The 13,548-nt window shown below is 31.8% G+C and overlaps 1 long non-coding RNA gene across 1 annotated transcript; it reads left to right on the top strand.

The window, feature by feature from the left end:
- The first annotated feature begins 305 nt into the window (after positions 1-305).
- On the top strand, positions 306-4,728 carry LOC133203848 (uncharacterized). The gene is made up of 3 exons (XR_009723482.1): positions 306-336; positions 440-799; positions 4,656-4,728. It is a non-coding gene; the product is annotated as an uncharacterized LOC133203848 (long non-coding RNA).
- Positions 4,729-13,548: the final 8,820 nt, after the last annotated feature.

Below are 13,548 nucleotides of genomic sequence, written 5' to 3' on the forward strand. Positions count from 1 at the left end.
TTAAAATGCGAGCTAAAGATATATGTGAGTTTAATCACCTTATATTACTTGTACGAAAGTCTTATCCCTCTTGATTACTTTGAATCATTTTTATAGTGTTGTGCTTTATGAATAGAATAACATCTCCTTGTTTAATTAAGCATACATTTGCAAAAAAAAAAAAAATATTGAAACTTCACAAGGGCAGCAACATCGAAATAATTTCTGGAGTATCCGCGATGTTTTTACTTTAACATAGTTTACGAGTTAAAACTTTATATGATTGTAATGGATGGTATTTAAGCATTTTTTCAAAATTTATTTTAGGTCAAATATGTGGAAGCGCTAAAGAATATGGTAAATATGTTGAAAATGCATATTCACACAATCTGTATGCTGTAAAAATAAGAAGTACATTAATGTACTGTGTTAATTTTATATAACACATTTACCATTCCAGAAATCATCAAAAACTGTGGAGAGAATATCACTGATACATCTGCTGCATTTTTAGATTTTCACACGGAAAATCTTCAAACAAACTGTTCTTGTCTATTGACTTCTTCTCAAAATGGACGCATCCATTTAAGGCTTCTTTCTATCCCAAATCCTCGAAATTGTTTTACCAACATTGAAATACAAAAATATATAACATCACAGGATTCCGAAGTTCGCCATTCTTTAAACTGCGATGACACAAATACAATTCTGCAAACGCAAGGGAATGGTGATGTTTTTTCTATACGTCTGTTGAATGTCTCAAAAATTAAAACATCAGAGAGGAATCAATTTTTCTACTGTCTCAATATTTCTAGTGAAGGTAAGGTAAAGATATGAACTATTATTCATTTACCTTGTTTGAAACATGAGTAAGATAAAAAATAAGATTGGATTACAAGTAGGGAAAAAAACTTATAGATGTACACACTTCAATATGCCAATGACAGGGTTGCTTAAAAAAGACGCGTCTATCTTTTAACATAATTTATTGTTTTGCAGCTGATGTAAAACTTGTTTTGTCATTTTTGTGTCGCCTGCCGAGCAGAGCGACACTAAGGGATCACTTTACCCAGCGTCTGTCTAGCTGTCTGTATGTCCGTTTGTCAAACTCTTTATCTCGAGAACTGTAAGAGGTATGGATTTGATATTTTGCAAATGTTTTGCTTGGCACAATGGCTTTTGTAAATTACCATGGTTATAAACCTCGTGACCCTTGACCTTTGACCTACTTTCAAAAATAGTTCATACGAGTGTTGATCCAAACGTTCGTGGAATTTCTTTTTAAAATTTTGTCGTGATGTGATTAATGCAAACAATATGAAATAGAGCAATTATGCAATAATACTGGAAAATTTCACCAAGTTCCAATTACCATTAAGGTCACAGGAGCCTTCTTAACATGGACAGTTGTAAAATTCGGGGGAGACTTCGATGTAACGTCATAAGGTATGTCACGTCACGTTGTAGGAGCATCGCACCCTTTCGTTCAAATCGACGTGGAAATTCTACAAAACGCTGCATTCTTTTCTCCATTTCTGCTCTCGAGAAAAGCATGGGTACCCATATCCCACCCACTTTCTTTTTATTACGATCATTTTTCAAAATACGCCCAATCGTTCCATATGATGTTCCTATTTCAGTAGCAATGTCACTACAGTACATTGGCGGTCCACGTCCATTAACGCACCCAATTTGTCTACGAAGAAAAAAAAAACTATCTTCCAATAGGCGGCCACACCCTTCATAATCCTCCACGGAAGTTCTGTTTTCCTTAAATTTCTCACGCCACTGGAAAGCCAGTGGCTTACTGCACTTTTGTCCTGCCCGCATCAGTAGTATATGCGTTTAATTAAGTCGTAATTAAGAATGAGCGTTCCCAAGATTTTCACAAAACTTGTTACCTAACCGAACTTCGACGTCCTTTAACGATGTCATGATAAACAACAAATCATCAATATAAAAACAAAATATTCAGTAAAATCGATAAAACTTTCACACAAAAGGTTTATAAGAGGTCAAGCAATCGTCATAATGACATCATTTCGTTTCATATGCTACTTAACGTGTTATTTCCTCACATTGAGTATTGAGTATTGAAATGATAATGAACGAATAAATGTCCCCCTCCCCGCATTTTCAAACATCCGTTTCCATGGCAACTGCCAAAGCGTTACTATTATGAAGATTTATTATTTTTTTTTATTTAAAAAAATCAACAAGTGTATATATCTCCATCTGTAATTTTCAATCACTTCTTCCAATAAATAAATAAAATATTAAGAAATTCCACGAACTTTTGGATCAACCCTCGCAGTGCCGAAATACAGCATATTTTTGACATTTTTAAGAGCTAAGTCTATGCTATAAAGCATGTGTACTGTTTGTCATAAGACATTAAGAAAAATGCCAGCATTACAATTTACTTGACTCTGACCTTTGACCTTCTTTGCAAAAAAAAAAAAAAAAAAAAAAAAAAAAAAAAAAAATACCCCGTCGGTACAGTTTAATTCAACTTATGACTTTTTAATTTTAAGAGGAGAATTTTTTGAAATTATATTTTTACATGTTTATGAGCTCATGATGCTGTACTTTGAAACTGTATGATATTCAGTTACCACACAAACTTATATTTAAATCCCATGGCAATAAATCGGATATTCAGTTTCCGCACAATCTTATATGATAATACATCGGGATCTGTATTCCACAATGGATCGTGTAGACAGACAATTGCAGTTAAGTCAGACTTTAATCTCTCTTTGAGGATTGTTAGAAACACGTCTTAATTAAATGACAATTTATTTCTAATAATTTCAATCTAATTATTTATTTGAGGGCTAGGAAACCATATTTTCGTTGATCGTCAGTTTCTTTCGCCGTCTTATGCTATCCATGGGTGCCATTTTTTCTTTGCGGTCAAATGCATGAACTGTAATGCTAATAATAAATAAAAAAAAAATTGGCCTCTCTTAGATTTATTTACATCTTTAATAAAGCTACATAACATGCGACAGCATTTTGATGTGCCAATGGTAGGAATACCAAGCGTAGTCACAAAATAGAAAATTCGTAACTAGTAAGCACTAAGTCCCGCTGGAGATAGAGTTAGTTGGAAGTTATGCATGTAATATTTTGATTTCATGTTGTGCAAGTGTGATTAAACTTCACTAAGAAATACGGATATGATAGAAAATTCATCAGACTGTACAGTATAAATATCTGATTACGAACGTCAAAATGAAATGTTAGTACTGAACTAAGAACTCATGTCCAGACCAAGGAACTGATAAGACATATGTCAAGCGAAGGACATATTTCTGAGTTTGTATAAAGATTTATTTTTCTGTCAAATTATTCAACTTGAGTGAAAGTAAATGAGCTGGTCGATCATCATTTAAAACAGATAAAATAACGACATAAGTGCAAAAGTTAGTACTACTGGATGCTAATTATGTTTTTTAATAGTTAATGGCAATTTGACAAGGGAATAGCAATAACACACAAAGGTTTCTAGAATGCTAACGAGTTATTATCCTCACAACGTCAAGTTTTTGTGATTTCGGAACTCCACACAAACCCTTGACACAAGTCGCCGTTTAAAAGTTGGGTTTGTAGTTACACATGACGTAATGGGTAATTATAAACTAACAAATGAGAATATATTTTTCAAATCCGTCTTTTTCAAATGGCCCAACTCCAGAGCATACCTTCTGTGATTGTTAGGAGGACGATCTTCCAAAAATTATTCCCCGATGTGTCATTTAATGTAACTAGTCACAAATCCTACAATATCGACACTTTCCATTTCAAAGACGAATCATATTAATTTACGAAACTTACCTACAATAAAAGCTGTTTTCTGATTGGTTCCAGTCCAAGACCAGAAACAAATGAAATAGTAGCTTTCTAGTCCAACTTTTAAATAGCAACTTATGTCAAGGGTTTGTGTGGAGTTCCGAAATCACAAAACCTTGACCTTGTGAGGATGACGAATTATGAGATAAAATTAACGCTTCTCGATAAATTTTTGCGAGAAATCAAAATCCAAACACTGGAATTTAAATGACGTATCGATAACCTCTGCTGGGTGCTCCAGACCATTTATAAATTGCAATTTTATGGCTTAACCGGAACCTATCAAAAATGCTATTTACTAAATGTTAAATATTTGATTTATCTATTTTTGTAAGATATATGGTGAATTTTCATGAACTGATCTATCTCTTTCAAAAAGTAAAACTAAAAGTCCCCATAATTTATAAACAGCCCTTATACATATACACTACTATCAATATGTTAAAAATACACGATACTTTATAATTTTGTCTTATTTTATTTTATGTATTATTATTTCTTTTTGATCTAAAAAGCATAGATGTACCTGTTTTATGATTAAATCTTTATTTCATGTAAATATTTTCGGAGCAACAAATACATTTAATTTACAAAAAGTTACACATAGTAGAAAAATGTCAATTTCATACAAGTTTTCTATTTACAATGAATGAGGGTTGTGATTGTGATATTCAACAAGGAAACCGACATAACATTTAATTGGTAAACAACCTAATTTGACTGTGATGCATATATGTATCACCTTGAAAATTCAAATATGCCTGTATTTTTCCACATTTTATTTCCCCTATCTTTCACTTGTACGTAAAATGCTTTTTCAGACAAACAAAATACATACGCATTGTCTTGTCAGTCACTACTTGATGATCAAGAAGAAAACGATTCACCTGCAGGTACTTTGCATTAATATTTTATTACTTTTTCCTAATCTCTTTCTTCCTGCGTAAATAAGCAGAATACATACTGCTTTTGTGTACATTACAAAAAGAAACCTCTTGTACCTTTTTTTCTGTGAATTAGCCTTTTAATCTGCAAATAATATTATTTCAAAGGGTTTATTTATACTTAAAAAATGATATACATGCTTGTCATTTGTTCAAAGATTTAAAATTGGTATTTCTTGTACGTATATAATTGCTAATTGCTAAATGATAAGTGTTGCGTGTCATTTTACTTTTCTGATCCTAAGGTTTGATTTTGTTGGATTAAACCTTTTCTTCAGATTTAGAAATCTCTTTGATTTTGATTGGAATTGTATGTGGTGCAATAGGAATCATATTAATCTCAGGATTCGTCTATTTTGTTTTTGTCCTTCATAAAAAGTAAGAATGCATTTCATTAAAGCAGCTATAAAAAGATACAGTTTGATCTACCTAACAGCAATTCCGCATAAAATGTAATACTAAGCTGTTATTCTTTAATTTATTACTTTGCAGCTTACCTGAGCCGAAGACTCAAGTAAGCTTTTCTGATCAAAGAGTGTCCTGCGTCCGTCTGTCGTCCGTCGTCTGTAAACTTTTCACAATTTCGATTTTTCTCAAGAACCACTGGGCCAATTTCAACTAAACTTGCCACAAAGCATCCTTGGATGAAGGGTGTTAAAGTTTGTTCACAGAAAGTGCCACACCTTCTTTCAAGGAAAGATAATTAATAATTCGTGAAAATTTAGTGGTATCTTTTAAATATCTTCTTCTCAAAAACCACTGGGCAAGAAAAGATGAAACTTATGTGAAAGCTCCATTACATACTCTAGAATTATGTTTGTTCATATCATACCCAGGGGGTAGGACAAGGCTGCAAGAGGGGGTAAAAGATTTACGTAGGAATATATAGGAACCATCTTAAAAAATCTTCTCGAGAACAGCAAAGCCATGATTAGTCAAATTATAATAGAAATATCCTCAGATTAAAGTTTGTTCCAATCATGAACCCTGTGGGTAGGGCAAGGCCATAACGGGGGTGGGGGGTCAAAGTTTACCAAAGGAATATTCAGGAAATATCTTTTGAAAATCTTCTTTTCAAGAACAGCTAAGCCATTATTAGTCATATTAATACAGAAGTTTCCTCGGGTAGTCTAGATTCAAGTTTGTTCAAATCATAACCCCTGGAGGTAGAGCGGGGCCACCACAGTGGGTCAAGATTTCCATAGGAATATATAGGTGTAATAGTTAAGGGACATTTGAGTAAAACGCATAGAAGACTTCAAATAGAGGAATGACCTAACGACCATTGGAATTGACTAGCCAAAGTGTATATAACACAAAGCTTTGGAAAAGTCAGGTATTTTAAAAACTAGCTGAAGAAATTGGACGTTGAATCAGCAATAAAGAAATAAGGCATTCCATCCCCAACGGCAAATGATTCAATAAAATTCAATGCAAAACAGATGTATAGGTGTTGAATACTCAATATATTTAGACATAGTTTTCATTTATTACTATAAGCATGTAAGGGTGGGATGTGTCCTAATTTATGACCTTGGATTTGGTAAGAGTTATCTCCCTGTATTTCTTATTAATAAAACAAATCAATTAAAAAAAGTTTTCTATTGTCATTATATTTCAAATTTATTTTAATGCATTTTTCAACCACAGTATTGATTGATATTCTTTTTATTTGAATTCAATAAAAAAAAAAAATGCTTGTCCCAATAGACTTAAATGCAATCTTTGTTAATTAATTACTGCTTAGTTAATTGCATTTTTGAAACTTTACCTTGATGAATCCTTTTTTACTGCAAAATGCTTTAAATTAATATCAAAGTATTATGTATGTGATGGCATTTGAGGAAAGTGTATGGAAACCTTAAGGGCAAGAGCAAAATAAAAGTAAAGAAGTTATAAACACTAGTGGCAAGTATCCTAGGAATTTGTTGTTAAGTTCTGGGTGTAGTAAATCTGAAGAAGATTGAGACAACTGGTTCTTATCTATCAATTAAAATCTAGGGACTTACACGTTAACAGGTTAAAGTTTTGCATTAGAGTATAAAGGAACCATCTCGAAAAAAATCATCTTCTCGGGAACAGCAAAGCCATGATTATTTATATTATTATAGAAGCATCTTCAGGTAGTGTAGACTCAAATTTAGGCAAATTCACGGTGGGTAGGGTGAGGTCACAATTAGCAATCAAAGTTTTACATAGGAATATATAGGGAAAGAATCCTTCAAATTCTTCTATTTAAGAACAGCAAAGTTTAGTAATATTGATATGGACACATCCTGAGGTAGTGTAAATTTAAGCTTCTTCCTAGCCAATGTGCTCCGGTGAGTCATGTTATCCATGGGCCGGCTGTTCTATTTAATCAATTCTTCAGATATATATTTTTTATTTTATTATTTATTCATTCATTTTTTAAAGTAATTATTTATGAAGTGTTTATGTTGCACATTTTATATAATTTTAGAAAATCTAGTCCAAGCAAAAATGTTCAACATTCGGTTCCGAAAGAGATCGCTCATAAAGATTTAGAAAAGATAGGTGAAGATAACATAAAGGAAGAAGAAGATGAAGACGACGGATTAAAAGATAATCCCTTATATCAATCAGCAGATGACTCTCAACATAATACTTATATTGATGATCCTGTAAATAGTGGAAATTTAAACAACAATTGCAATATTGATTATGTATAATGAAGATGCAAATTAACATTTGATTGGACACACACATAATCTCAAAAGCATAAAAATAAACTTTCAGATGTTTATAAGAAGTCTTTCTTCGAGTTTATTTTGCTCATAGCAAACCCAGCTTATTGCTGATGATAAATTCTATAGTTAAAATCACTCTTAGGTTACCAAATATTATCTTATGAAATCAATAAAAATGGAGTTCAGGAAAAAAAAAAGTTTTGAGTTGTTTTTCCCCTACTACATTAATCCTTTATCTTATATTTTTTTGTATTGCTGAAAATCACATCATTTAAAGTTGAAAAACCGTAGAGCTCATTGCAATGAAAACACTTAGTCTAGTGCTCTCTACCGTCGATACGGCTAACAGATTAAAGAAACGTACCTTTCTTTCTACTTTCGTTTTTAATCGTCGAGGATCAGATGAAATACTTCCTTTAAGTTTGGCTTAAAGGCGGCTTATAGGCGTTAAATGACAGCTTAACTGTCGTATTTAAGTCACTTTTAAGCACCTTTAAGCTATCTTTAAGTAATATATACACCATCACCAAGTTACAATTAAGCCATCTTAAAAGTCCTTAATTGGTGATTAAATAGTTTAATGATAGCTTAAAGATGGCTAATGGGTGCTTAATTGTAACTTCTAGACAATTTTATTGTCACCATTAAGCCAGACTTATATGTCCTTAATGTCCAAACTCCATTTACAGTAGATGTCTTTAAACCATTTTTAAGTCACCATTAAGTCAGCGTTACGCAGTCGATAAAACTGGTTTTATGGGTAAAAATACTATTCATCAATAATTTTGTCTTACAAATTATAAATTCCAAATTTACAGATTTGTTAATTTATTCACTCGGCGAATATTATTTTTAAAAAAAGTCCGCACAGTAGATTTCAGTCTCCTTTGCAAAGTTTCGTTTGTTCCTCTCAGACACCTCTGCCATGGGCTTGCGCTTGATCTTTGACATAAGGTAAAAAAAACATGATATTCCAAGGATAACTAAGCCTCATAATTCAGTGCAATTATTTCGAATCAAACTAACACAATGTAGTTCTATATCTACCTTGGAAATATATACCTTTAAAGACAAAGAACTTAATTGTAAGGAGTAAAACAAAAGCACTGTTTTTGTGCCAAACACTGTGATGTACGCGAACGCGAATGTATCTACTCAGCAATTAAAGCATGTTTTTCATGTACAAAAAATTACAAAATACACAAGTCCGATAATAATCGTTTTTAAGTGTAAACGAAATTTAAGGGAGCCGACTGGGTTTTAATTGCACAATACTTCGCGCAGCATAGTAAAATAAAGTATATTTACTCTTTTAAAGCAACTATTTTTACATAATTTATAAAAAAAAAATAACAAATTTAGGAAATCTCAGATTAAAAAATCTAATTACGTTTTTAAATAACTGATTTTTAAACGATTTTTCAAATGATGGGTAGATAGACGTCGTAATAGTGTGTTTTTGACGTTATGAATAACCGAAGTTCTTTAAACGGTGTCCTGAATCATGTCATAAAATAAAAAGTATAAAATACATGCTCTTGAAATTTTAAACATAGGAAATTGAGAATATCACAATCATTTTTTTCATTTTTTATGTAAATCTGTAATATCTGTCATGTTTTGTTGTACTCCATAAAAACAGGAAAATATCATGAATTTTGACATTTTGAGATGTCTCCTCTGGAAACCAGACGGTAGAATTTTGTGTTTCTTGCATGAAATGTACAATATAGTATTACCCATCAAATAATATAATTTGAGTAAAAAGTCTATAGTAGCATTTGTATAATTTGCTCCGAAGTGCGAAAAAATGGTATTTTCCTATATAATCCTATAGTAAATGTACCTGTATTTTGAGATGGTCCCTAAAAAATAACCAGACGGTAGATTTTCACTTAACTTGGCATGTATACTGAAGTCAATGAAAGGTACATATGGTATAAAATTAAAGAGTTTCTGTATAGTAGTTTTCACACAATAAAACCCCAGTCGGCCCCCTTAATTCATTTCTTTGGAGATTTTACACTGATTTTTTTTCTTTTATTTTTGTAGCAATTTTTTTTTTTATACAATATTAGGAATAGTTGTAAGTGCCCGAGTTTATACGCGTTGGTAAAAATGTTACAATTATAAACTGAATAAGACTTTGCGTAAATGATATATATTATTTAAATTTAAAAGTTTTTTTAAGGCTAGATAAAAAGAAATGCGATAAGGTGACTTAAAGAAGTGTGGACATTAAGCACATATAAGCGTTAAGAAGTTTGGACGAGTTTGGATATTAAACGCCTAGATACTGACGCTTAAAGGTGGCTCAATGGTGGCTTAAAAAAATTAACTTCTCCTAAGCCACCCTTAAGTGATTGCTTTTTCGTCCTGTGTCTATGCCACTGCGAGCAAGGTTTTCATGTAATTTGGTACTCTTTATATTCCAAATCTATTGATGAAAATTTGCATGTGTCACATAAATGTTTTATTATATCTATTTGAATACTTGTTTGTTATGAATAGTCTTTTTTCTGGTCTCATTAGTTTTTTTTTTTTTTTTTTTTTTTTTTTTTTTTTTTTTTTTTTTTTTTTTTAGTTTTTTTTTTCTGTTCTGTCGATTATTTGAAGACATGTCTTTTTTCCCATTCAGTATTGAACTAAGTTTTCCTGGCGCGTTTGGCAATGTCATTAACCAGAAACAAAGAAATATCTCTGATATTCTTCTTTTCTGTATTGATTGCATAGTAAAGATATAGTCTAGAATGTACTCCTCGGTGTCACTAATCTCCCCAAGAAGGAGCTCTGCATAAATATATAGAAAATGGAAATAACACTTGATATTTTAGCTAGAACATGTTGCAATTATTTTTGGTATAGTCCCCCCCCCCCAAAAAAAAAAAAAAATCAAATTAAATCTTTTTGGTGAACTGTAACCCTGTAACTTACTGTACAATCCGTCCTACATAAATAGCTTGTACTATTCGCTAAATAAATGTTATCATTTTTTTAATGTGAGTCACAAAATGAATCAAAGATATTAACATACAGAAACCAAGCATGTCAACTTCTGTTCCTCTAAAACATGTTCTCTTGAAGCATCCAAAAGATACATACAGTAAGGTCAAAATACTTTTCTTAAAAATGAACCTAATGACACAGGGTCAAGTGCTCAAATTGAATTGCTTATACGATATCTAACTCTTATATCATGTATTAGATCGGATTATTCATAAAAAGTTCATTTACCCGTGAGTAATACATGTAATACAACCAAGGTAATGACACTGGGATCCACCGGCACCCTTAATGTGATTGTCTTTTATTTTTTACTTATCTCGCACATGGTAAGTTTCAGACATTTTTGAAAAAAAAAATTGTTTGGAATATTTCACTTAATTCTGTAAATAGATCCATACCTAAAAAAATCATAGAATATTATTCTCAGAAGTGTTTGTGCTTGTTGATTGATTGACTATATGTTGTTATACGTCGCGTCGGCAGCCATATTTGTGTAAAGAGTGAGATAACAAACAGTGATTAATCTCATATATCCAGTAAAAAATATAATTTGTAAAGAGGGCAGACACATGGATCCCTGAAAACACCGGAGGTGGGATTAGGCCCTAGGAGGAGTAAGGATCCCTTGTCGACCGGTCACACCTGCTGTGAGCCCTTTTTATTGGACTTGTAGGCGGAGTAGTATAAGAGCAATGACCTAACAAATTGTATGAAACATGTCAAACAAAATACGACCCTGTGAAAAGTTGTATACAATTATAATCTTGGTATCCTCGAAAACAATTATCTGAATCAGTTTCAAAACTTTTTACAAAGTGGATCTTTATACTTAAATTTTGGAGATTCCAATTAACTTACGATAACTGATGTATATTCAACATTTTACATTTTGATCCCTTTTCAGGTCAGATCTGTACCAACGACTCAGCAGGTGATTTTTAGAATGACTATCTACAAGTTGTTTAAAGATTTATCTGTATGATGGAGTAAAATTGTGAGCTAAGAGACCTTCAGAACATAACATGTTTAAAACACTTTCACAGGATTTCTTATTAAATACCTAATATTTGTTTTTTTTTAATGTCACTTTTCAGAGACAGTATAAGTAAGATAAATAATCAAACTTCAACTTGAATTTGAAATTACAACAAAACTTTCTAATTCATTATAAATGTTAAAGATTGATTGATTGATTGAATGGTGTTAAACGTCACATTCAAGAATTTTTCACTCATGTAGAGACGTTAAATCTTAACGAAAGAAAAAAAACAGTTTGAAAGTAGGCAATACTAAGTGAGATTTTTTACTATTCGACATTTTGAGTAAAACATTCTTTTTTGTTCTCATAGCTCTTATTCAGACCTGTGGAGAGGGAAGTCGAAAAGCAGGGAAGATTTATCTTAATTTCTTTACCGGAAGGTTTAATCAGGATTGCAAATGTGCACTCGTTCCACTGTTTTCTGGGTCAATTATTATAAGCATCATTTCTATGCCGGACATTGAATCTTACATTATCATCACTGAGCAACATAATGGGAGCAGGAAGAGTGAGTCAATGGATTTTAGAAATAGCCCACTGACGAAGATCGTGAAAGAAAGGAGACCGCTTATTCTGAAACCTTACAATCGAATTGCAGGACAAAATTACTTCTGTTTGCTTGTTTCGACTGAAGGTTGGCAATCTTACTGAAATATGAATTCTTTTCTCCGTTTCAGACAAATTGTTATACACAAAAACCATGTCTCTGGTGAATAACTGCTTACGAAACTTGTTCTTTATAGAAATAAAATAGGTTTGGCAATCTTTAAAATAATGTTTCCTTGCCCTCTCCAGACTTAAGATAAAAAAAATGGGTCAATAGGTAGATGGGATTTTTTTTTCCTTTTTTTTTTTTTTTATAATTTATTATCTCACAATCTTTAGGCGAGCATTTTGGGTCACTATTTCCTTTAACGTATCACATTTTGATTAATTCTATATATGTGTAGCTAAATTATCTGATTTTTTTTAGAATATAATGTAGAAGAACTCTTGATAAGGTTATAGCACAATCAGATAGTCGTAATACATGCGATCATATTTGAATTTTACAATATTATAATTTCTTGTTAATTAGCTGAATATGATTCGTCGAGAAACATTCATTAAAAATTAAACCACTATTACCCTCTAAGTGGTGAAACCATGCCCTCCAACGTAACAACAGTCACAATTGCTTGACGACGGGTGATATGCCAAAAAATATTGACTGCGAAGAATTTATGCGCGCATGGCTCAGTGTTACATGTATTTGTATAAAACATTCAGTATAATACAATAAATACAGCATGTAGCTGAGGATAACATTGAAAATTTTCACCCCAAAAAAATTATTGTCGACCGAGGCTTCACCTCTTTGAACAATGGTTTTCTTGGGGTGAAAATTTTCAATGTTACCCTCATTTGTACATGCAGTATTTACATATTAACCAATGAGAAGTTTTTTTTGCATCCGTTCAATGGATCATGTATATTCTCTTTATTTGGGCTTAGTGAATAGTACGTATTTATTAATACATGTATCTGTTAAATGTCCAAATCAAATCCAGATAATAGTTCAGACGTATAAGGAATGAATTGACAACGCCAAAATAAAACCATAAGCGTGACTATACAAAAAAAAATTTAAAGGTTAAAAGTGAATTTATGATTAACAATTTTAAGGCAATGAACAATTTTAAGAAATAGGGAAGAAAATAGGATTGTCCTTCACCCAAACTGAAGACTGTTCATTTTCGGGTAAAGTTCTGGCAATTACATCTTGTCATTTTTTTAAATGGATTTTAGTCATTTCTTTTGCAGCATGTTACAACAAAGAAAATTCTTACTTCAGATTATCATAGTTATTACATATTCAAGGTAGGTTACATGAATACAATATTCTACTTTTTGAAATATAATCGTGAATACGAAATGGCAGTTTTTCTTTTCTTATAAATTTGGTACAAACATGTTATGTCAATCTATTTACGCAGGTATGTTAAGGCTACACCCAGAGATATCCTACTTGCCTTTA

Source organism: Saccostrea echinata, unplaced genomic scaffold (genome assembly GCF_033153115.1).
Source record: "Saccostrea echinata isolate AGI-Se365-2 ecotype Australia unplaced genomic scaffold, CSIRO_AGI_Sech_v1 ptg000052l, whole genome shotgun sequence".
NCBI classification, from domain to species: Eukaryota; Metazoa; Mollusca; class Bivalvia; order Ostreida; family Ostreidae; genus Saccostrea; species Saccostrea echinata.